A 25,406-nucleotide genomic window follows, 5' to 3' on the forward strand; every position below is an offset into this window, starting at 1 on the left:
TGGTTAAGCATCAGACTTCAGCTCAGGTTATGATCTCAAGGTTCGTAAGTTCAAGCCCCACGTTGGGCTCTCTGCTGTCAGCACAGAGCCCCCTTCAGGTCCTCTGTCCCCCTCTCTTTCTGCCCCCCCTTTACCCCTCCCCTGCTCGCTCTCAAAAATAAACATTAAAAAATAAAAAGGAAAACAAAACAATATGTATGACAACTCTACTTCAATTAAAAATTTAAAAAAGTTACACGCGTAGATGGCAAAACAAAAACAAACATACAAAAGCAACAGCTAGCCCCCGTCCTTTAACCCTGGGAAAGCCTTCCTACCTCCTCTGTAAGTACATTACTCTGCCTACCTGCTTGGGCTGTCAAATTAAATCAGATGAATCCGAGTGGGGTAGTTCTTCAATCTCATTTGTTAAATGTACACTCGACAAAGGCAAATGCTGTCAATCTCAATGAAATTAGGGTCTGTCACACAAAGGATCTCATTTTTTCTTTTTTTATAGAAGACAGCTCTCCGCAGTTAGGACTCACTCCGAATACCCGCCCAGCAGCTGTGTCTCCCAGCCTATTAGTCAAGGGCAGGCACACAGCCAGCTGTTTGCTGGATTCGGCTTCCCTGTACATGATTGTTTCAAAGGTCGTGTAGATGTTAATTTACTACCTGGCTGTTATTTAAGAGGGTTTTATGACATCATTTTATGTTGATTTATTCTTTCTCCTCCTCTAGGAGATTCCAATAGTGGGGTAGCTCTGGGTGAGTATGAGACTTCAAAGAAATCACTGTTGTCATTTTTCAAATTAAACATGAGCACACACAAGCAATATGTTTTGATCAGACATGATTATGATTGCCATTGTCTGGAGCTGGAAGAAAGAAATGGTTTAAACAAAAACTGTTCATCTTAAAAATTAAAAAAAAAAAGTGGTGGTGGGGAGACAGAAAGGAGACACCCCCAGCGTGCCCTGTCAAAGTCATTACTTGGCAGTAGCAATGCCATTTGGTGAATTTGACAATGCCTAGGTCTTAATAATCTGATTCAATTTGCTTTTTCCTGGGGGCAACCTAAAGGCTTAACTGTTTTATCATAAGGCTCTGCAGTTTCATTTCCTACGGGTTCTGCCCGGCTGACATATCCTGACGCTGAAATAACAAGAGGCACCCCGAGAAGAGGAGGAAGAAGGAAGTTTGGGAGAAGGCGAGCCAGCCAAGCCGAGGCCGCAGATGGGAGGGGAGGCTCAATGGAACAGGACGCTGTGTGCGCGGCTAGACCACGTGAGGAGGCACAGCACAGGTTTCCTCGGTGGTGGCCCAGGGAGGAAGAGGTGAGGGGAAGGCAGTGGCAGGGGGCCGAGGGGAGAGGCGACCCAGAGGGCTGCGTTCCCGGGAGCAGCGGGCCCTGGCTAGGTGCGCAGCGGCACCTGTAGTCCCAGACAGCTCGCCCACACGCGCTCCTGCTCCTGCTCCTGCCGGGGAAGAGAATGACTCAGGCCCGGAGCTGCGGTGAGTGATCACCATTGTTCTGCTCAAATGTCACATGCAGGCGCCCTGCGTGCTGCCATTCAGAAATCTATTAGCTGCGGAGCGAAGTCAGGAACTTCCCTGACCTACTTTTACCAGACAGGGGAGGCTTCTAATTCCGCAATCAGTGAAACAGCAAAACGATTAGAAAATGTGTGTGGTGTTATGCTGATCAACCCAGGCAAATACAGCCCTGGGGAAAGAGGAATAGGATGGACCTTAAACAGCTGCGTGCTTCTAAAAATGCAGGCGGGCGAAGAACCAGACCAAGGGGAGTCTCAGCACCCAAAGCACCCAGCTCCGCCCTCCGATCCTTGCGGTGCAAGTTTGTGCCCTCAGAACCCCCCAACACACCCACCTGCGTCTGCAGTTTGACGTTTCACCCTCCCTAAACGCGGGAGGCCTGCGGATGCCCCAGGCCCACGGAGAGAGGGAGAGAGGTCCATGTGGTTATCCTTCCAGAACCGCAAATTTAAACGCAAATCATCAAATGATTCTAGCTCTCTGCCCCAAGCCCCACTTTCCAACCGTTTCCTTTCTTAACTTATGTGGAAAAATACCCCTCCGGGAAAAGAGTCAAAAGAAACTGGACAAAGTGCTTTGTGCAGTATGATTTTTCTCCCTAAAAGGATTCATCCTAGAATTCTTTTAAAAAAATGTTCACGCGTACCATCACAACCACATTTTGGAAAATGAAAAACATAAGGAAAAATTCATTCAGGAATCATAGGCCCCCAACAAATCAAAGCTATTTATTTGGTTTTATGGTTTTCATTTTTAAGGAAACAACCTACCGTGGCCGAGATACAATTTTTGTCTTTTCTTTTTCACTTTCTATTTTATGATATGTCATTTTCCTCAGGGCTAAAGATAGCTTGGAGTCTCCTTAAAGGGCAATGCCCACCCCCGATCCAGCCCCCACCTGCATTTTCCCCCCACCCCCATGGGTGTCTTAAGAGATTCCATTAACTCACTCTTCTGTAGTGTTACATTCACTGTACACAGTATGGGGAGCGACAGTGACAGAGAGCAGTGGGACGAAGGCTGTCTGCTGTCACTGCAGCTTGAAAATTAAATACTATTTGTTACTGTCCTCCCCTGGGCCAGCCACAGATCTCAAGCTTCGCCACGGCAAATATAGCCAGAGGTGGCCTGGCAAACCCCAGAGTGGAGGATGCAAAAGGTGCCACGGAATTTGCAAAATTGCCAGACAAAATCAACATCTGTGCCAAAGAGAATTTTTCTTGGGGAGTAGCGAGGCTTTGCTTGGGATCCCCTCAAAAGCTGACCCTGAGACAATGATTCAAGTGCAGATAGCTTGTGTAGGAGAGGGTCCCAGGCAGCTCTGGTGTGGGGGTGGGGAAGTGAGCCTAGAAGAGCAGGTGGCCATTCAAAGGCACTTTAATGGGCAGGTGCCTGCCCCTGCCGTAGGCTGCCGGGGCTCAGCTCCTCTGGGAGTTAGCTCCATAGCTATCCCCGCCAAGGGGGGCTAACCGGCATGCCTGCCCATCTCCCAACTTCACTGCAGCATTGGTCAGAGGCTGCCCCTGGGGACAGAAACACCAGTGCCTCCTGCCTGCCCAAAGCCTGAGCCAACCACCCTCCCAGAGCCAGCATGGAAGTCTGGTGGCAGAAAGCCGCGGCAGAGGTGGGGGTGGTGGTGGTGGTATGTATATGGGCAGGTGGATTGAGTGCCAGGGACACAGGGGTCAGACCCCAAAACTCCTTTAGAGAGTAGGTCAAGGATTTAGGTGCTACAGACACTGAAAAGTCAGAGTGCTGTGCAAGTGCAAGCCTGTCTGTTCCTCTTTCTTCAGTCCCCGAAATCCCTCTTGGTATCCCAGGGTCAGGCAATAGGCTGGACTTTCCCAATGTCTGAACTCCCTCACAGTAAACTGGGTGCCTCTCCAAGTAGTCTGCACCCAGCCTTACTGGGACTCCCACTGGGAAAATCTTGGCAGAGGAGCCCAAATCACAAGCCATAGAGTACAGTAGCCAATGGCCCTCCCAAACACCCCAGCTTATGCCTGAGGATTCATTGTTACATTGGGAAACCTGGCTTCATAAATACTGCAATCCTCAGAGGCGCATGCCTGTTTCGCAGGAGGGCTCCAAGTCTCAGAGAGCCTGTCACTCTCCCCCATGTGATGCTCTTTTCTCCCAAAGGAAGGGACGTAGTCAGATTCAAGACAGGCCACATCAAGTCAACTGCTTCATTCTTCCTGGGAAACTCGCTGGAGTAAGTTGGGGCTTTTGTTGTTGTATGATTTTTGCAAGCTCTATCTTTGTCAAATGGGATCACAGGCAACATTAAGACAGCTCTACATATGGCCACCAAAAGACATGTTCAAGAATGTTCCTAGCAGCTTTATTTGCAATAGCCCCAAACTGGAAACCACCCAGATGTCCGTCAGCAGGAGAATGGATAAACAAACTGTGATACATCCGTACAATAAGATACTACACAGCAGCAGGAAGACGTGGGCTGCTGATGCATGTGGCAACATGGATAGATCTCAAAAGTACTGTGCTAAGTGAAAGCAGCCAGGCACAAAAAGACCATGTATATACTGCATGGTTCCATTTATATGAAATTCTAGAACAGACAGAATTAATCTATGGAGACAGAAGTCAGAATTGTGGTTGCCTTTGGGGGATATTGACTGGGAAAGGGCTCAAGGGAGCTTTATGGGGTATGGGAAATGTATTCTAGTTTGAAATGAGGGGTGGTTACATGAGTGTATCAACACAAGATTTGTGTGCCCCATGCACTTTACTGCGCGTGTTATATATACCTCAATAAAAAGTAAAATAGAATAATAAGTAAAAAGAATAATAAACTAAAATAAGATCGCTCAAGAGAACACTGCTGCCCCGTCTCTAAGTGCGCCAGGTAATGAGATGATGGGCGGAAACCTAAGTGAGTCCCCGGAGCTTGGCTCCCTAAAGGGAGAAAATGGCTGGAAGGATTCTCTTAGGTGAAGCTGGCATTTCTGCCACAGGAGGCATGGAAGACAGGAGGAAAAACTCCAAGTGAGCAGCGTGAAGCCTCTGGTAGGCCATGTGAATGCCGTGGGGGATGGAATCAGCCCCCTCAAACATTTCCACACACAGCACACTCACACACAACCACTATAACGCAGAGCGTATCCCATATGGTCTCACACATACAGAGTGCTGCACACATCACACGTTCACTACCCTCCACGTATGTACACAACATTCACATACATAACCACAACGCAGTGTGCTCACTGTGCACACGTGCACGCGCACACACACACACGGAAGGCACATTCAGCTCTCAGTGTTTGAGCACTGTCTGGGTAATCATTTCCCTCCTCCCTCTGCCAACCACAGCCACTGTCATCATCATTATCATCATTGCCATCGTTTCACGATCATCCCTCATGGACAGGGACATCGCAGAGCTCACACAGCTGTGCCCATGGACAAACACATGTGTCCGGAATTGCCTGCTTGCCCCGAAAGCTGTCCAGGCACATCAGGTTTACGCCTGATTCTGAGAAGTGAGTGTCTTGCAGCCTTTGGCTTTAGCCCCTGCAGGAACCTTGAGCGACATCTATATACCCTCCTTCCTTTATCTCCGGCCCACTGGCCACTGCCCTGCTCTGAAAGGAAGCCTTGCTTCACGTCTTAGTGCGGGACAGTGTCTCCTCTGGGGCTCAGATGAGCCCTGGCCTTCCGGACAGCACTGCCCTCCTTGCCCGAGGGCTGCAGAGAGCATGAAGGAGCCACCTCCCCCAGCTGGGATGCCAGTGCCTCCTTACTGTTCATCTTTGCCAGGGCTCACAGCCTATCTGCAATGCTCTGAATGAGATTCTAGAAGCTCTTTCTTCCACTGTTCTTTGTTGCCTTAACTTGAAGAACTAAACCCATCGAGTCCATTTGAGTATCTGCTGACCATCTGGACCTTCCACAGCAATAGGTCTCCACATGTGGCAGACAGTGACACATGGCCGTTGGTGTGCTCACAGCTGCCCCCTTAGGGTCCTACCCTAGAGATGCACACAAGCACATTGATCACAGCTCTTCTGTGTTATAGACTGGAAACAACCCAAATGACAACTGAGAGGGAACTGGTCAATTACTGCGGATGGTTACGCAGACTATTACGAGGTGTTGCACAGGTGACGTGGGTTGGTATGTCCTCATGTGGAAGTAATGCCCAAGGAAATCATTTAAGGGGAAAATAAATAATAATAAATTAATAATAAAATAAGAAAGTAATAAATGTGGCATGAGAAAATATAAGTTTTCTATCTACAAAGTGAACTGATGTTTCTTGAATGTGTGTGTATGTTAAGAATTTATAGAATAAAATTGAGCTTGCACCGATTTTCTATGATAGGCTTTGTTTTAGAAATGTTTATGTTTTTATTTTTAATATGTTGCTTTTTCCAATCATAAATATAAGATGAGAGACTAAAATGCTCTTTCTTAGGGTCCATCACTGGCTCCTCACCCATTCTTTTTAAAATTCTGGGTTACAGATGCTCCGAGGCAAGCTGCACCTTGAAGCCAGGGCGATCTGGATGAAACAATGGGTGCGGCATTTTCCACCTGTGGGCCCTGTGTATGTGACCACCTTATTGGGCCTTCTTTTCTTCCATCATCAACAAGCCTCATAGAGGGCCAACTCAGTTCCAACCTATGTGTCAACCCGAGAGCCACTGTGGTGGACAAAATACTCACTCCCTTCCCACTTGGAGTTGTATTTATAGCTGTAAAGTGAGGGTACCTTAGTAAGGCTACTGAAGGGATTATTATTACATAAACAATTCTTGGCACATAAATGGACCTTTGAAAGCTCTCTGACTACTTTTCTTTTTTAAACATCCAAGAACTATGACTTTGTTAAGCTAGGATAGGCTGCCTAACAAACTGCTTCACACTTGTGATAACTGCCTAATGGGAGCCTAGTTCTTGCTTATATAACAGTCTAAGGGTCGGGGGGCTCCAGATTAGGTACTTCCATTTTGGGCAGAGGAGGCCCTGCTGCCTTCCAAGGTTACCCTGGGACTCTGCTCCATCCCAGACAGCCAGTGGATGAGAAAAGAGCCTGGAGGAAAACCTGGAAAGCCTTTATGATTGGACCAGAGGTACCCCATCATCGCCACTCACATTCTATCAGGCAGAACCCAGTCCACAAGGCCACAGGTAAAAACTGCAAGGGAGGCTGGGAAATGTAGTCTAGCTGGGTGTCTGGGAAGATGAACAGAACAGGTGTGGGTGACCAATCAGCGATCACTGCTGCAGTGAATTAGAGGAGGGAACACACCCCAGCGACTATGTGTTTGTGTGTTTACTTGTGTGCAGCCTACTACAAAGAGCTCAATGTTCCAGCAAGCCTTTGCTCTGGGAAGTTCCGAAGCTCTTCTTTGCTGAGCTTTTAGTTTTCTGGAAGAACTCTAAGACATCTTTTTAAACTTTTCTGTTTTACTATCAAGGTTATCCTGCCACCATCTGAGATATTACTAAAAAACAACACCAGCCCCAGCCCTGACTTTCACAAGATTTGAGATGCTGTCAAAAATAAATGCCAACTCATCAGATTCTGTGCGAAAGAGATGCCAACACACATATAACTCAAACTAAAAGCTGCAGACAGGAGCTTTACTGTGCATGCATTGTCACTCCTCCTCTCCTACGGAACCTGGTAAGCCAGCCAGCAAACCTACGGACTTAATCATAGGAACTAAAAGGGAATATTTTTTTTCCCCTTGAGCTGGCCCTTTTCAGAACCAATACTTATGTATCTGTCTATCAGAAGCTTACGTTATACATTCAGAAGGCTAGAGGTTTAATTCTATGGTTTGGTTTACTTTGTCATCCGGAAGATGGCAGAAAGCCCCCAGATATGGTAGAGACAAGGCAAGATGTGGACCCAATGATATTACGCATTCATTCATTCATTCATTTGTTCAACAAATACATATTGAGTGACCCCTCCATTGCAGCACTGTGGGTCTCAGGTTCAAGATATCAAGATGGAATGTGCTTTCACTGGGTAGCGGGAGAGCCAGCTACAGGGATGCACAATTACAGGGCAACAAGGGGACAGCAGGAGAAGCACAGATTATTAGAAAGGCCACTTGATTCTTTGGTGATTCTTTCTGACTTACTTGGCACAGAAGCATAAAGTAACCCATCAGAAACTCTCCTGTACTCATTAGATGACATGACTGGAAATACGTAACAAAAATGTTCAGGACCCCAAGGCCTCTTTAGTCGTGCTGTCATCTGAAAGAGAAGCAGGGACAACACTAGTAGATACACATCTTGGATCCCTCCTGTATACCAGGAACCATGCGTACTTGACATTCACCTTGTCAGACAAGTCTCATCACTGCCTGTTTTACAGATGGCATCTCTGATGCCCAGAGAGTTGAAGACACTTGCCCCGTTAGCCCCATTAGGTCGTCATCTGAAGACCTGGGAATTTGGTCTGTTTGACTCTGAAGACTGGGCACTTCAGCCCTCACTGCCTCCCCACGTGGAAGTCCAGGGTGAGCAGACCCAGTGGACAGCAGTGGGACCTATGGCTTCGTCAGACTTCTCGGGAAGGCAGCAAAGGAAGGGAGAAAGAGGTTGGCCTCAGGACCCAGTGCTCACCTCCTGGAAGTCCTGTGAGAATCAACTCTCGCCATTCAGTCATTGCTTCAACAGCATTTACTGAGCAACGGCCAGGTGCCAGGTACTGTTCTGGGTGCTGGGACATGAACAGGACTTGGTGGTGGAGAAGCGCGGGGGGACAGGGAAAGAGAGAGGAGGAAATATCCTGACAACTTTTGTCACAACTGAGAGGTAATAAAATAGATAACTTTCCATTCTTGATGGTGATAATTAGAGACATGTATATTAACAGAAGCTTGGAGCGGGGGACAAATTTGTGGAACATACCTTCCAAATCCCTGGAGAAGAGAAAGGATATATGCATGGGCACAAAAGACTCTTAAGGAGAGTAACCAAAGTCACTGGTAGTGGTGATCTCTGACAGGATTAAAGATTATATTTATTGTCTTTCTGTTGCCTTTATATATTTTCAAATTTTCTAAAGTATGTATTACTTTTATTATCATAGAGAAACACAATTTACTACAACATTAAAGACAGCAGAACTCCAAAGAACCAGAACGTTCCTCTTCTGGCATTTAGACGGCCAGACAGAGCGATGCCTCACTCCCATAGTCACGCCGAGCGAGATCTTATTTCAACACACTGCCTGATTCTTTCAGAATTTGCTCACAGGGGTAGCCACAGGAGGAAACACACAATCATCACTGAGATATTAAGGACTGAATCCTGAAGCTTAATTTTTCATTAGGGCACTGTGCCATTTTTCAATTAAGATAGCTGTTTTTTCTTTCTTTTTTTTTTTTTGAAAAGTGCTGATGTGTAAAACCTCATTTCCTTCCTTAGCACAACTGGCCTATGGATTTTATTTTTAATTGATTTCTATGTGTTCCGAAGAGTGGCAGAGAAGCCGGGCTGGTAAACCATGTGGCCACGGTGTTCCTGGCGCTGGAAAGGAAACTGCAGCTCTGTGGGAACAATGCTTTGGAAAATCTGTAAAAGCCAGTCGAACACACCTAAGGTTTGTATGAAAGGGCAGGCATTACTCACGGCGGCTTTGACAGTGAGAACGGAGACGACAAAGCCGGCCAGCCCTTCAGTAATGAATGTGCCTGGATGGACTGACCAGGTCTAATGTAGAAGCCAAGGAAGAATTGTCTAATAATTTAGTCTCGATACAGTGGGTTCATGGCATTATCTTTGTATTCAAAGTGTTTTCTGTGTTTTCGAATAGAATAAGACTCCCATCACCTCCTCCCCCACCAAGTATCAAATCTAGCAATAAAAATGCCCTCACTCAAACTAACAGGGTCTGTGGGGGGCTTAGGTTCTTAACATAAGATTCTGTTTCCCGCTAGAAATATTGTTTCAGAAAAAGCAGAAGCAATGATAGAAGGACCACAGGAAACATCTGTGTATACAAACAGGCTAGCTCACTAGGAATGAAAATGCATTATGCATCAGGAAGGTCTAAATATTTTTATTAACATAGTTTGCTAAGCAAGAACTGAGAAATAAGGTTCCCTAAGAGTCCCCCATCAAATGCTTTCTTCCATATTTCATTTTATTCTTAGGAGAGAAGTAACTCTGAAATCTTATCTCAGATTTTAGCAATGAGTTTTCTATTAAGAGTTATTTCTTTTCCATCTCAGGCTGAGCAAAGCTCTGGGCCAAGGGGGTTAGGGAATTTGTTTCATAAAACTGACAGCTTGGCGAGCATTCAATCACTCGGCACTACACAGCCCAGGAGAACAAATAAGTCCTTTTCTGATGCTGCTCCAGACACATTACGATGTATGTTCCATAGCTGTATTCCCGCACTCGTACTGCTTGCTTCCTGTAGTGAGAAAAGGGGGCAGAAAGCACGTCGAAAGCTTTGACGAAGCCCGCGAGGAAGCAAAATTAATCAACTGCGCTCTCATTTGCAAGGTGGAAAAAACCCAGCCCGTTGGATATGCTGTTATGATGGCTGTGATTGACTTTCTTTTCCAGAAGGCCAATATGTCCAGGGGACTCTCAGCCATTTTATTGTCCTGTCCTCAATGCTTTCAGACAGTGTCTTTGCAAGGTTTGCCAGAGGCTTTCGTGGGCCAGATAAGGCAAGCTTGGTGGCTGCCTTGGGCAGAGGTGATGCCAAGGCAGGCTACCGGCTCACAGCCTGGGCATTGTCCTAGGCAGCAGAGACCAGCCGGCCCCAAGGCCCGCACCAGCAGACACCCAGCTCGGCAACATCCTGTTCAACAGGCCTAATTCAGAGCAGCCGGAGAAAGGAAACCATTACAAAATTTCTGCCCTCCTCCCTAAAAAAATTACAAGGACTGTTGTGGGGGGTGCTCCTACAGAAAGCTCTGACTGGAAAATTCTGTGTGAGACATGACTAAGCTATGTCGTGGGAAGCCAGTGGTTACTGGTGGTGAGGGGCAATGAAAAGGACATGGGGAGAGGGTCTTCTGAGGGCCGTTGTGGCCCCCAACTCCATGGGGCACTGGTGGCTTGGGTGTGCTCTTTGTGAAAATTCTTCAGGCTGTGCATTTAACAGCCTGTGTGCTTTTCTGTATGTATATTACGATTTTAGACAAAAACCTGAAAATAAAACCCTCTGATGGATCATATTTAGGACTTCTCCCATCCACAGAGCTGGGCTAGCCGCTATTAAAGACCAAACATTACCAAGAAAAGAATAAACCATATCCTGCACTGCTTAAATGTTCAGACCCATTTAAACTGTATGTGAAATAAAACACCTTTTTAAAATGCTGATACTATTAGTTAAGCTTTTACCCACCATGGCCTTGACACTTGGGGAAGAATGTGGGGCAGGCAGTTTTGCTATAACTGATCTCCACTCCCCATGAAGTGATACAGGAGGGCACAGAGGAATGACAAAATTCAGTTTCACTCTCGAAATCAGTGGAGGACAGGGTACCACTGGAGGCTCTCTCTGAAGACCCAAGTCCCACTTGGGACCTTGCTCCATCCTTTGCTCTCTGAGCCTCATGGCCAGAAGAATCTCACTCTTACTTTTTTCACAACCCCCTTTATTTTTCTCTTTCTCTTTGACTTCCCCGCACTGAGCTCCTCCTTATTCCTGCTGCGGCCACCCCACCACCCAGAATGGATGCCCATGTGTTTCCCTGTCACTGGTGTCAGATGAGTGTTGTCACCTCACCCTCTGTGTCTCTCTGCACTTCTGGATGGAGCTGGAGGTTTGTGCCTGGCCAGGCCTTCACAGGAAAAATCTGTTTCATTAGCTTTCTATTCCAAGCACTCCTCTATCCTACTATTTACCACGTGCCGTCTGCTTATTGACTGAGGCTAATTTTGCAAGAGAAATAGTTGTGGTGGGGGTGGGGAAGGGAAGCTTTTGAAGACAAAAAATTGCCATTTGGTTTCAAAAGACTTATGAATAATGGAAGGCTATGGTTCCTTTGCAAATGAAGATCCAAATGGTCTACTGCTACAAATGATCTTGCATTTTGCTGCTCTTCAAAAAAAAGTCTTTTCTAACTACAATTTCAAGGATGTAGCAATGTATTAAGTAAGGAAATGGTTTTGTCCACATAGGACCCAGTCTGATTAAGGACCAAATCTCATAGTTGGCCTTCTCAAAACTTGTACAATCCCAGCCCCTTGTCTCTGCCACTATGCAGCTTCAGTTCAAGGTCATTGCTCTCTGCGATTACTGTAACAGAGCCTTTTTGGTCTTCTTTCCTTCCTACCTCAATTCATTCTCCATTAGGACAAAACATCAAACACATAGAATAGATACTGTCACTGGCCTCTATGAAACTGTCCAGGATGAAGTCCAAGTTCTTCATCAAGGCTTATAAGACTCACTATAAGCTGGCCCTGCCCACCTTTTCTGCTCATCATCCACAAGCTGCCCTTTTGGAATCTTGGTTTCCTCGTCTGTAAATGAAAATAGCTATTTCTAAACATTATTGTGTGATTTAAGTGAGGGCACGTATATGAAATTCCTGGTCAGGCATTTCAGTTCCATTGTGGATTTGGAGAACTTGAAGTTCTTCATGCCATCCACAGAAGTGGTAAAAAGGAATAGGCCATTTGGCACTGGTCACTACAGAGATGGAGCCAAGCAACAGATTTGAAGGAAGGAAAGAAACATCCCATACAGATGGGAGAGTGAAGAGCTTCGTGTCCTAAATGTCCAAGATGGAGTTGAGGGTAGGTCCAGTTGACTAGAGGAAGGTGTGTCTTGCTCCTGATGAGTGGGAGGGACAGAGGCAAGAGGGATGGGGTGCGGCCCCGCTGGTGAGCTCTCTGGTGGGGAGATGGCGCAGGGCTAAGTGAGCAGACGGAAGTACTCAAAGCGCAGGAAGTAGACACTTCACCACCAATTAACAGAGACAGAACCCCTGTGATAGCAGAAATGAGGCCTTGAGTTAGTTCATGCCTTTGAAGATTTGCTTTTGGAAAGAGATAAACGGGGAGAAATTTGTGTGTTTGTACTTTTGTATGAAACACATTACCAGCGTCTAAGTGCTGTGCAGCATGCTGCCAGGAGCCGTAGAGGGCTGGGTTGTTAAACATGCTGATTAAAATGAACTTTGGGAAGTGCTGCCTGGCTCAAGCCACAAAAAGAGACGCATGATTCCTGCTCTCCACACATGAAATGACAACAACAGCAACAAAACAAAGAGGGGAAAGACAGCTAGAGAACAGAACAGGCTCCATGGGAGAAAACACAGAAGATCTGTGCACACTTAGACAAAAAGTGATTCCATATTGCTCTTTTATTTTATAAATATACATAAGAATACAGCTTAACAGCTACTTTCATGAGTAACCTCAATTACTTAACACACACACACACACACACATACATATTAGCAAGAACAACATTCTCAGCACGGATGAAAGGCAGATCAAGAGTCAAGGTGGCCAACATGACAGTCCCCTTTCCGGGAACCTCTCCAGGCCCCTGGCCACTCACACTCCCTCACCTCCAATCCTGCCCCAGGGCAAATGGCTTTTGCCCTCCAAAAGTGACAAAGACTTTAATTCGGATGAAGACAGGAGCATGAGCTGATATGGCTCAGCTTGTTATCTGTCTGCTTTGCCTGCTTCCTATTTTTTTCTTTCCTAGTTAACTTTTCTGCCACCATTTAATTGCAGAGAGCAGCAGATCGGACAACAGATGGGTATCTTTGTGCAGACTTGCCTTACATCATCAGGGTGGTCAGGCAACTCCTAGAGACCATGCCTCTTCCTTCACCCCCCTGGTTGTCCATCCCCTCTCCCAAGGAGCTCCCAATTAAAATGAATGCATTCCAGAACAATTGTCAAAGGAGTGACCAAACCTAACTGTGGCCCAAATAAAGCTGGGGCTGGTAGAGGGCCAGGCCTTCAGGACAGCAGCGAGCAGAAAGCTGCTCCCAGCAGAGCTGAGCCACCCACTACTCTCCGAGTACCAGAAGGTAACAGCTGAATCCCAGACCACACCGCTTTAAGATACAGGAATGAGTCCCTAAGCCCAGGTAGATAATGTTCAACCAAGGCCCTGGCACCAGGGAACTTGTTAGAGGTGCAAATTCTTGGGTCCCACTCCCAACCTGCTCAGGGAGGTGGTCCCAGGGATCTGCAGTTTAATAAGCTCTCCGGGTGATCCAAACGCACACTGACCCTTGAGACACTGGTCTGCAGGCCTCAGAAAGGGAGGGACTATAGGCCGGGCTGGGAGGGCATTATAGGAAAGCTGGGAGAAGGGCACCATGAAATCAGCATGTTCTAGAGCTGTGCTGTCCAATATGGCAGCTGCTAGCTCCACGTGTCAATTTACACTTAAAAGTTTAAGAAGAAAGATAAGTATTCATAATCTCACTTAAATGCAGATTTAACAAAAGCCAAACTCATAGTAACAGAGAGTAAAATGGCGGTTACCAGAGGTTCAGGTGTGTGTGTGGGTGGGGGAGGGGGTGGAGATTAAAAGAAAAAAAAAGGAAAAAAAAGAGAAAGAAGAATATAGAATGGCGGCCGCCGGGGACTGGGAGGAGGGGTCCCAGGTAGTTGGCGTTTAATGGGTACAGAGATTCGGTTTGCAAAGTGAAGAGAGTTCTGGTGACAAATGGTGGTGAGAGTCGCATGATGACATGAGTGCACTTAAAACCACCGAGCTGTATGCTTCAAATGCTTACGAAAAAGTTAAAAATAAAATTAAGTAAGAAAAAAACTTACAAGTCAGGTCTCAGCCACACTAGTCACATTTCTAGTGCTCAACAGACTTGTGGCTGGTGGCCACCATATTGAATAGCCGATCTCCCACCATAGAGTGCATTTCCGGAATGGAAGTTCTATTGAACTAGGTTGTGTAGGATCCCAGTTCCACCTCCTCTAAGTTGTGTGACCGTATGTAAGTTACTAACCCTTCCTGAGTCCCAACTCCTCCTTTATGAATAGCAACTCATAGCACCCGGTCACATCATGAAAGCTGTTGTGAAGCTGGAAGTAAGAGTAAGTGTAAATCACCTGGACAACCATCCAGTCTGTAGCAGAAGCCTGACAAATTACAGGTGATATTGTTGCTATTATGATTTTATGAGTGACAACTAGAGAATCTTCTCATGGAATGGACAGTCTGTATTGGCTAGGACAGACTCCTTCTACTATGTTTCAGTCGCAAATTTCAGAACTTCTAGAAGTGGTTCTGTTTTCAGTAGGACCAATCAGCAGTACCATGTTGATTTGTTGGCAGGCCAGAAACATGGCATCCTGATCCGGAAGCAGTATGTACAAGCCTTGTAGGAAGGCTACAATTCTTGAAGCCAGAGAGCCTCATTTTCTGTGGGGCTTCCTTCCTTCCTTCCTTTCTTCCTTCCTTTCTTCCTTCCTTCCTCCCTCCTTCCCTCCCTCCCTTCTATGAAGGTCATAATCCCTGGGATGCTCCATTACATTAGACTCAAGGCTTCAGTGTTCTTCCTCTAGAAAGATGCAACCTTCTTGCAAATCTCACCCCCACATAAGAAAACAAAAACCAGAGTAATTGTACAACCCAGAGACATTCTCCCTACTGAAGGCCAGTCTCGAGGGGGAGATAGAGTGGGAGAATGGGAAGAGGGCTTCATATGGGTAGTTTTATTCTAACTAATTAGGAAATGGAGAGTCACTGAATGTTCTTGAGCTGAGGGGTGATGAGACTAGTGAGAGGCTTTATTGAGAAGAACAGCAGCTGGGGGAGCAAGGACAAGAAGAGAGCAGACCAGTAAGGAGATCAGGGCCCCGCCTGGCTTTGGGAGCAGTGGGCAGGGCTGAGGAGAGGAGGAAGGTGGGTGGATCCTATGTGAGCTGGCAATGGAGTTGAAAACAGAATCAGGGATAAAAGGTCTAGGCTCTCGGAGTTCAGGCTGCATGCTCAGACATTATGTCCAAGAGGCCAGTTTTCCCTTTCAAACTCCTCTGGAGATGTGATCCCGTTCTTCACGTGGGCTGGGGACAAAGCCAGCTCTCTGGTGGGTCAGAAGAGGGGGTGAGGGAACTCAGAGCAGGACCCACGCTCAGGGTGGCTTTTCTGGCTCAGGAATCATAACAATGGCTCCCCTTCAGAATTCACTTAGGCCTCCTGGGTGAATCCCAGACTTTCTAATGTTCTGGATGAGTAACGCTGAAAAAGAATGCAGACTCCAACTTCTGACTTTGCCAAAAAAGATGTTAAACTGCAAATGCCAGGTACTACTTTGATCATTCAGGAAAGACACGTTAACACCCCAAAAAGCAGGAAAGGCCGTTTTAGAGTAAAGGGCAGGTCTGTGAAATGGAAAACGCTCAGCTTTAAAAAAGAAATGCACTATATTCTCACATTTCCTCCACTTCACTGTGAATGGGTAGAAATTTTGTCCCAGGCCCAGTCTGTGGGGACCACCAGTTTATGTGACTTGCCAAAATGCTTCCCTGTGTGGCTTGGGCTATCAAGAATCAGTCTGGATGACCCCAAACCCAGCCGCACAGCTCCTAAGAGCAAAAACAAAGCTTGAGGTTTCTTGGTGTGGGTGTGCCCTGCATTGAAAGGCAGGACAGAATCAGCCTTCTTTTCTTCCTAAAATGCCAGTGATAAAGCCACAAGTGATCCTAGAACAAATGGTCTCAGATTGATATTTTCACATTCAATAATTTCATATTTAGTCTAGCGGGTTAGTGATTTTTTTTCATAAAAGGAAATTGCAGCCAGAGCTAATTGCTCAATCTGAAATGTATCTGGACATTGTTTAGATGTTGGAAAGGAAACAGTGATGTTGGAGAGATTTTAGCAAAAAGAAGGGCATTAATTTAGAAAAAAGGCAAATGCAAATTAGTAGAAAATGTAGCTGCATATGATTTTCAAAGCTCTTGTGTGTGTGTGTGTGTGTGTGTGTGTGTGTGTGTGTATAAAATACACGGCCAAAGAGAGAGCACCCCTATTTTGAGCTTTCCTTGCTATTTTTCTTATTTCTAAAATGCAAAAGGAAATTCATCAGCACAGGCTCAATCCATTCCCCTCCATTGATTTGTTAGCCAATCAATGACCATTGTAATCTGAAAAAAATAACACCAGTTTCTACGAACCTTTCCAAGTGAGGCCGTGTTCAGCTAAGCTTAATAAAGGGAAAACCAGCAAGGACCATCTGGAAAACACTCTTCCGGAGCCGCACAAGATAGTGGCAGCCTTTGCCCAACCTGCTATAAATAAGTGTCTCAGGAAAAAAAAAAACCACCCGATCTTCAAATCTGTTTCTACTTAATACAGCTGCAATAGAGTTTATTTAGCTTTTCCCTATAGCAGGAAGACTGTTTGCATTTTTATGACAAGGGTCTAAATGTTTTTCACAGTCATCGCCATTGCCATTATTTTGAGGAACAACACACCACTTGGACCTGTCCGCTTGCCTCTGCAGCACACAGCGGTGGCCCCAGTGGCCTCTGTGCCACGAAACTGGCCTCCAGAGCCCAGAGTGATGACCCTGTTTCCTCTCCCAGACTTGCAGTCATCACCCCAGGCCTGGCCTGCGAGGGCCTGGCTGCTTCGAATGCCCAAGTGTCACGTGCTACAAGTCAGTCATTCATCTGCCTGGGCCCGGCGCACAGTGGCTGCCTGCCAAGTTCACTGCCTCTTCCTTCAGGACTATGGGGAAGAATCACACTGGTCTTCACAGGAGGCTAGAACTCACTAATGAAGGTGTACTGGTGGCCTGGCCAAGTCCTACATGCCCAGTGTTTCCAGCTCTCCTCGCTGGCGGAGCCCGACACTCTGAGCTCCTTCAGACACTCTTTGGGAGAAGGTCGGCCTACCTTGGAGGGGTGGCAAAATGAAGCAGCCCCCACCAATGTCTGCACCTGGCACCTGCGTATGCCCTTGAGTACCTCTGAATGCCCATCCCACTCCAAAGATGGGCAGGACAGGGCTGGCCTGGGGACGCTTAACCCCCCTGAGGCCTTCCCTGAGACTGCAGGACCCTCCCTTCTCTCCTTTCAGGGGACCCTCAGAAAGAAGATGGCTAAGGGCTGGTCCCGGCGGCAGCGTTTCATTTGTTGCTGCTGACTGCAGGCATTACCAGCTTTCAGCTGCCTTAAGGAGCCCTGCTGACATTCTCTTTCCCGGGCGAGCGGAACTGCCACAGGGAAACAAATGTGTGCGAGAGGGAGAAAATTGGGAGGAACCGTGAGCACCACCTAGATTGGAACATCCCATAATTTTGTAAAATGTCCCATCTACCCACCATGGACTTTCCCTCTCAACAGTACTGGAAAACAGAAATTAGTGGCAGGTAAAGAGCTGCTACAACCTGAAATGAGTCTATTATAGGGTTCCACGCACAGCTCTCCCAAGTACACTAAAGGGCTAAATTAATTGGCTCAGGCTTCAGATGCTACAGGAGAAATGACAGTGGAGAGGGGGCGGGTAGAGGAAGATGCCTGGTGGCTTTGAAGGCAATGCCTGGAATCAGGTGAATATGAAAAAGAAATTAGGGAGGAATAAACCTATTCTCTTTCTGAAAAACCAGCAAAGCCGTTAGTTATTACAATGTGCCCCCCAGTTAATTACCTACGCTTTAGTCGGTCGCCTGCCTTAAATAAATCTCGGCGCTTATACAAGCTTATAGACTCATCCACCAACCTTGGAATTAAGTCAGGCACATGACCCACTTCCAACTATTAATTAATCGTTCCCATGAACAGTATATGTAAAAGTCAGAGGGACAAATTGCGTCCTTTTTTTTTTTTTTTCAAATTGTATTTGCCAAAACCACAAATTACTTATTAAACCTTGGTCCAGACCAGTGTTTCCCAACCAGGGGCGATTCTGTCCCCAAGAGGACATCTGGCAAGGTCTGGAGATATTTTTAGTCACCACTGCAGTGGGAGGAAGCGATGCGACCGGCACCCAGTGGGAGACTGCTAACGTCCTGCAGTGCGCAGCCTCCCCCTCCTTGCCCCCAACCAAGCTGAATGTGGTCTCAAATGTCAACAGGGCCAAGGTGGAGACATAGTGCTCTACACAAAGCCAAATATGCTTACCTTTAATATTCTTATCTTTGGCAGTCATCAAAGAGAGAAGCTAAGGACATACTTATTCCTTTCCAAGTAAATGCCATAGGTTCTCAGTCTGAACCTAGGAACGTTAAAGAAATACCGTGATGATGGCAGGGGTAGATAAGGTGCATTTTAAATGCATATTTCGTCTGTCAAAATGGATGGAAATTAATATCCCATAAAATAAAATGAGTATCTAGTTATGCTCCATACAAAACCAAAATCAATACCTTGTATCTCTCACTTAACCTGCAATTAGAGTTCTTAAAACACTGAAACAAGGAAATGCCATTCTTTTCCATTTCTTGCTAGCTGGGTACACATTTCTGAACATGAGGCTTAAAAAACAAACAGGCAGACAAAAAAAAACTTTTTTTTAAGGCAGATTTTTCTAGGGCATAAAAAGCTTCCGGAATCATTCCATTTTTATTTACTGTAGATTCAATCATTCTTTAGTGAGCAAAGCATAAGGCCCATTCTCTTGGTTATGCCCGCCTGGCTTTCCAAATGCCCTCAAAACTGGGATGATGAATCATACACTTCGGCCCCACTGTGTCAATTAATAGTAAGCAAAGAATCCCACACAGCCAAGACAGGACTTTCTGCCTGACGTTTGTGCGATTGTGGGAGGGTAGGGTTGGGGGGTGGGAGTCCTTCAGCCGATTGTTTCCAGAGGGTCCTAAGAGCAGGTGTTGAGATTCTATGAAATTCCTTTAGTTCTAGAGTAGTCTGTGTGGCTCTACTGTGCCCCTAGCATGGGGGTGGGCTTTGGTCAGGAAAAATGCACATTCCTAGAGTCAGCCTGGAGCTCCCAACTATGAATGACATAATGGCTGACAGCGATACCATTTCGACCCTTTCAGGCTATGGTTCCTTTCTCTGAATTATAAGCAAAAGTGACCATACACACAAAGGCAAAAATAACAACAATGACAAAAGCCTCAAAAACACACCCAGTCTTGGCTGCCAGCGAGGCCCGAATCCGCTACTGAAAAGAGCAGTTGCTGCAGTGCAGCTGGAAGAGCTTTTCCAGGGAACTGGTAACACCCTGGCTGTTAATGAATTATTTTTCGCCAGAATGTCGGATTCTTCCTGTGCTCCAGTAAACAGTCTGCTTCTGCCATGGGAAACAAAACCAGCTCCTTCCGAGGAGCTCAAGGAGGTCAGCCAAGGGTCCCCTGTGGGGGCAGCCCCCATAGGAGCCAGAGCCACAGGCACCTGATCTATAAATCACCGCAGCCCCAAGTTCATTATTCCAGCCCTTTCTACCTACTAGGGCCATGCCCGGTGCCCAGAGAAGGGCCCAGGAAGACCACAGTGCCAGGTGTGACCCTTCCCTCATCCCCAGGAACTGTCCCTTGTTCAGGTTTCCCCATCTGCAGCACCATGGTGTGTGAAATTGGGCTTCTGCACATTGACTCTTTCTCACAGAACTGTATTTATTTCCTTGCTTTTGTTTTTATCAAGCTGTCAGGAAATAACTACGTTGCATCCTCTTTTGTACTTTCCCTTCTTTAACACTGACTCCAGCCACTTCCTCCATGAGGGTGTCTACTTGGGACAGGAGTCTCCAAGCACAAATCCCAGGGAAGGATATTATTAGAACAGGTGTCAAGAAATCAATTGCTCAGGCAAGACACAGCTCCCCAGTGGACAAGGACACCAGCCTGAGGTGGGGAGAGGTGGAGGAGAGGAAAGGAAAGGGGTCATTTGGTTCATGCCTTCCTTGTCCATTCCCATCCCCCACCTCGCTCTCTCATCTCCACTGAGTTTCAGGAGCCCACCCTCCTCAGGGGAACTTGGCTGAGCAAACATGCTTATGGCGAGGCTTGATCATGCACCTCCCACCCACAGTGACACCTTAGCTACCGAAAATCAAAGTTGCCTGACGCTAGGCTGTTGTGGCTATTGAGTCGGCCCATGCCTCCTATCTGCCATGGAGACAGAGGGGGTTTATGTCCCTAAAATACCTGGAGGTACTATGAAGCTGAAGGCACAGGTTGGCGGTTAGTCTGCTCTAGAGATGGAAAGAGATATGTTATTTAAACATTTCTTGTAGGTACAGAGGCACCTGGGGGGCTCGGCCAGTTAGGCATCCGACTCCTGATTTCAGTTCAGATCATGATCTCGGTTCAGAGCATGATCTCATGGTTCATGAGTTCGAGCCCCTCTTCAGGCTCTATGCTGACACTATGAAGCCTGCTTGGGATTCTCTCTCTCTCTTCCTTCTCTGTCTGCCCCTCCCCACTTATTCTCTCTCTTTCTCTCTCTCTCTGCCTCTCCCCCATTCATTCTCTCTTTCTCTCAAAATAAATAAATTTTAAAAAATTTCTAAGGTTTCTTGTAGGTACATTAAAAAAGATGAAACAGGCGACACATTTTGATACTACAGCTTATTTGACCAACATATTCAAAATATTATCATTGTACTTTGCAATCGGTATAAAATTATTAACAAGCTATTTTGCATTCTTTCTTTTGTACTAAGTCTTGGAAATCCTGCACCTATTTTATCCTTATAGCACATCCTACTTTGGACTGGCCACCTTCTGATGTGACTAGTGGCCACATGTGACTAGTGGCCGCTGTATGGGACACTGCAGATACAGAACATTCCCTTCACCATAACTAATTCTCGTAGACAGTGCAGTGCTGAAAGGCCAAAAAGCTATGGGAAGAAAGAGGGACGGGTGAGAGCAGGGTAGGCCACCAAGTTATTGGAGCTAAGAATTTCAGCAGAAATGGGAATTGTAAGGATTGGGGTATTCTGGAAGCCCCACCTCCACCTCTACGGGGAGATTAAAATGGGCTTTTCTGAGAGGCTCAAGGCCAATGCCTACACTGTGGGGAGGCCGCTCCACGGCAGTGAGAAGGCCAGCAAGTAGAATCATTCTCAGTGCGTCTGCCGGTTGAGCCGCCTCCATCTTAGCTCTTTGGATCTGTTTAACAGGGGCTGGAACAGAAGATTACCAAAGTCACGTACGATCTTTCAATAACAATTCTGGGTTTGCAATCTAATTTGGTGAAGCAGATAAAGAAACATGATCAAATTACGTGCGCCTGTGTTTGCACGTGTTTGTGTGTGTGCTGTTGGCTGGAGAGGGAAGGAGGGTCATGTGCAAAATCCAGAAGTATGAATGTGACCACCAAAATCACCTCCTCACCAGCTGCCATCAGAGCACAGGAGAGCGGTAGACTTAAGAAGCTTATGAAAAATTTTGAGCCACAAAGGAGACGCCTGGAGTCTGGAAAGAATGAGATGATGGGCATCCGGGCAGATGAACAGGTGGGAGGGAGAAGTGGTAATCAGAGGCATTCTCCAAAGACAAGAGCTGCCAACTCTATAGCAAAGATGTCACCCTGATCCCCAAGTCAAGCTTAATTCAGAATCCCATGCAGGCTTTTGTGCAGGGGAGAGTGCAATTAGCCATCTTTCCTCCTCCTCGGGAGCCTCATTCTCAGAGGTCCCCTCATATTCTGATCAGGGAGGCAGCAGAAACATATATGGATTCAAATCCTGGCTCCCCCAGCAGTTCCAGAGTTTCTGGGGGGTTAAAGGCTACCATGTAGTTGGAAAAGAGCTAAGGGACTTGCTTCCACAATTCAATTGTATAGCAAGGCCTCATCTCATTTTTATTGAGAATTAATTTATTTATTTGAGACGTTCAGAGTCAGAAATCCCTCACCCATCCTTTAGTCCTACCACAGACCTCAGGCTAATTATTTAAGCAGTCTTAGCCTCCATTTCCTCATCTACAAAATGGGAATGCTCTTTGCCCATGTCACAAGAACTTGTCATCTTGGACCCAGGCTAGAAATGGAGCACGACACCAGGAACTCCAAGTTCCCAGAAATCTGGATTTCTCCCTGCTGAGTCTCCCTTGACAATGACTTACAGCTGCCGCCCCACCACCATGCCCTCCATCAGCTCCATCATTTCCTCACTCAACTCTTATTTATCAAGTGACGGTTGGGCATTAGGGATTCCAACGTAAAGAGGCACAGTGTTTCCATCTGAAATAGTTCAGGACTATTTAAGGTCTATCTCCTTGGTTATAAGCCTGTGCCCTGGGTGACTGGGCTGCCTCACTGGTAGGCTCCCTGCCCTGGAATTAGGCACCATATTTTGTGAATGCATAGGGGCTGAGGAGCCTGGCCTTTGAGAGCAAGAAATAAGAGACAGAGGGGTTAAAGGGACACGTTGCCCCTTTAACTCATAACCACCAAAGTCTGGAATCAGACACGCAACTGGAAATTTCTCTGAGCCTCAGATTCCTTATCTGTAAAATAATGCCTCCATCACATCATGGTTTCCCATATGTCAAGTGTTTGGCAGACAGAGGGCAGCAACAAATGTTAATTCTTTTCCCAATTTATTTCCCTCCACTACCCTCTTCCCCTCAAATCTAAGGTTAGGGAAGCAGCCAGAGAATAGACACTTGCTATTTTCTCACCGTAGATTCAGAGCACATTGCCTGTGGGCATTGCCACATACAGAATTGCTCAGGATCCGATAGAGTTGGGGGGGCTGGTCGTAGCTAGTTTTCGGGTCACTATAGCTAGAGCTGTATCAGTTCTCCTGACGCCACAGCACTCCCAGCAACGCCTCATCACACACCGTGCCTTTTCTTTTTCTTTCTTGCCTTTCGGAGGCCCTGTCTCAGAGACTGTTTTCTGGCTACAAGACTTCGTATTTCTTTTATGCTTCTTACCCAACTGCCCACCAACCAAGTTCTTACGCTGGCAACTGGCATCACCTAGAAAGCTCTGTTCTCAGTTTTTCCTGAGATGGGCAGGTTTTCCTGGGGGCCCTAACCTCACAGCTGGAAGTCTGGTGCTTCTTTGCATGATAAAGGACTCCCCACCCCCACCCCACCAAGGGCCCCACAGGCTGGTGCCAAAGCAGCCAGGGTGCCTGGGCGGTGTTGGAATGCCTCTAGTGGGCATCTGTCGGGATGAGACACAAGTGGCCCTTTGTAGGGTATTTATGAGGTCTGTGGATTCGGGGCTGGGTGGGTGGCCTCTCAGGGCTTCTAGGGGACAGAGAAATTGGGATGTCACCCAGTTTATGATTCTGTGCCTTCCAGGCCACCTCCGACTTTTCAAAGTGGCACAGCTCGCCATGCTCCTCTTGGAGAAGAAAATGCAAAGGACAAAACAGCGGGAGGGGGCATAATGCTGGCCTGGAGAGCAGCTCCCAGCCCCCGGCTCCCCACTAGCCTCCTCCCACACTGCCACCCCTCTGCTGTAACAAAAGCACACCACAACACATTTTATAAGTTATCTTAAGTCTCTTGGTCAATCAACAAACGATTCTGAAGACTCAAAAGGAGGAAGAGAGACATCTAGACAACGGTGGGAAAGATTCCTGGGGGAAAGCAGAGAAAACCTTGCATGATGTATGCAAGGCTAAGAATTGTTTTCTCCCTGCTGGCTGCTTTTCTCTCTGTTCTAAAGAGAAGCTTCCAAAATCAGCTGAATAAAGGGATCACACCAGAGGATGAGAGATAATGCTAAACCAACAAAACAAAGACCCAAACGAAACAGAGCGAGCCAGGAGAATCTGTGGTTATCAAAACTTTGTTTAGCCGTATCTATTTATCATCGCTGCACACCCGGGCTCTGCGGAATATCATTCTGTTGATGTCACTTATCCTCAGCAAAATATTTACATATCCTTAAAAACGCCAGATGAGGGGGGCTGGCCGGAGCGCTGCCGCAAGGCGCCCCTCAAGCCCCATCACCCCGGGCTGGGCAGACGGGGAGATGGGGGCACAACGGGGGTTGGCTCCAACGGACACAGGTAGGAGCTACCGACAGTTCCCGGAACTCGGCCATCCGGGAGCTGCGCTCTGCCCTGCCCACCTCTCCCCTACCTGACTCTGCAAGAAGCAGCCACATCCCCGATATGGTGTCAGCGCCTCCTCCTCCTCCTCCCCCGGCCTTTCTCATTGATTAAGTTCTCAAACCATTGTTAAAAGCCGCGTTGCTTTTCCCTGGAAAACTGGGCTGAATTCATTAAGCTTCCCCCTGCCACAAAAGGAATATTCATAAAAGTTTGGCAGTCAGAAAGGGAGGCTGACTGCATGCCATGGGGTGGGTGACAATTCGCTCCTCCAAAGCCACCTTCTTCTTCCGTGCCCCATCCCTCTCTCCATCCATCCGTCGTGCCCCAAACCTACTCAAGGGACTTCTGATAGGGAAACACAAAGCAGCAGCTGTTTGGCAACATTTCTGCCCCTCGCCGGCAACTGTGGTGGGATGCCATTTCCCCACCCAGGCGGAGCTTATCCTGAACAATAGTCGGGCTTTAAACCGCAAACAAGCAAACACACAGAGCACAACCCCAACCCCGAAAAAGCCAACGCGGAGAGAAGCGATAACTCCCTCCGCAGCAAAAGGCGCCGCCGAAACGCACGCAAAAATGCTGTGAGAACGCTGCTCGGTGCCTAACATGGCAGAAAGCCCGAGCTGGTGCGGCCACCCCGGGTCTGGGCATTGAGGGGCTCGAAGGCTCCCGGGGCGCCGACGCACACTTACCCGGCTTCGGGGGGATGCGGGGCTGGCCGAACGTCACAAAGACAAGCCCAGCGCGATCTGGCAAAAGCCAACTTTCCAGCCGGCTCGCCAGGGCCGCCGGATACGTCAACAGAATCCATCTTTCGAAGGGCCTGGAAGGCGCCGGGTTTTCCGGGCCGGGACAGAGCGGCAGAGCCCGGAGGCGGCCCGGTGCGGTGCCGGGGCGCGGAGTCCGCCGCGCGCCGCCCGCTGTG

At 47.3% G+C, this 25,406-nt stretch overlaps 1 protein-coding gene across 2 annotated transcripts in view; it reads right to left on the reverse strand.

Annotated features, from left to right (window-relative positions):
* RAI2 (retinoic acid induced 2) overlaps window positions 1-25,406 on the reverse strand; it is a 57,541-nt gene that overhangs the window by 31,759 nt on the left and 376 nt on the right. The window contains exon 1 of one of the 2 annotated variants that reach the window (XM_029930098.1): window positions 25,174-25,400. The exons of the other annotated variant lie outside the window; for it this stretch is intronic. The gene's annotated coding sequence lies outside the window, so the exon portion shown is untranslated. Of the gene's footprint in view, window positions 1-25,173; window positions 25,401-25,406 lie in introns of those variants that run through there. 2 annotated transcript variants of the gene reach the window in all.

The sequence above is a fragment of the Suricata suricatta genome, chromosome X (genome assembly GCF_006229205.1).
Source record: "Suricata suricatta isolate VVHF042 chromosome X, meerkat_22Aug2017_6uvM2_HiC, whole genome shotgun sequence".
In the NCBI taxonomy this organism is placed as follows: Eukaryota; Metazoa; Chordata; class Mammalia; order Carnivora; family Herpestidae; genus Suricata; species Suricata suricatta.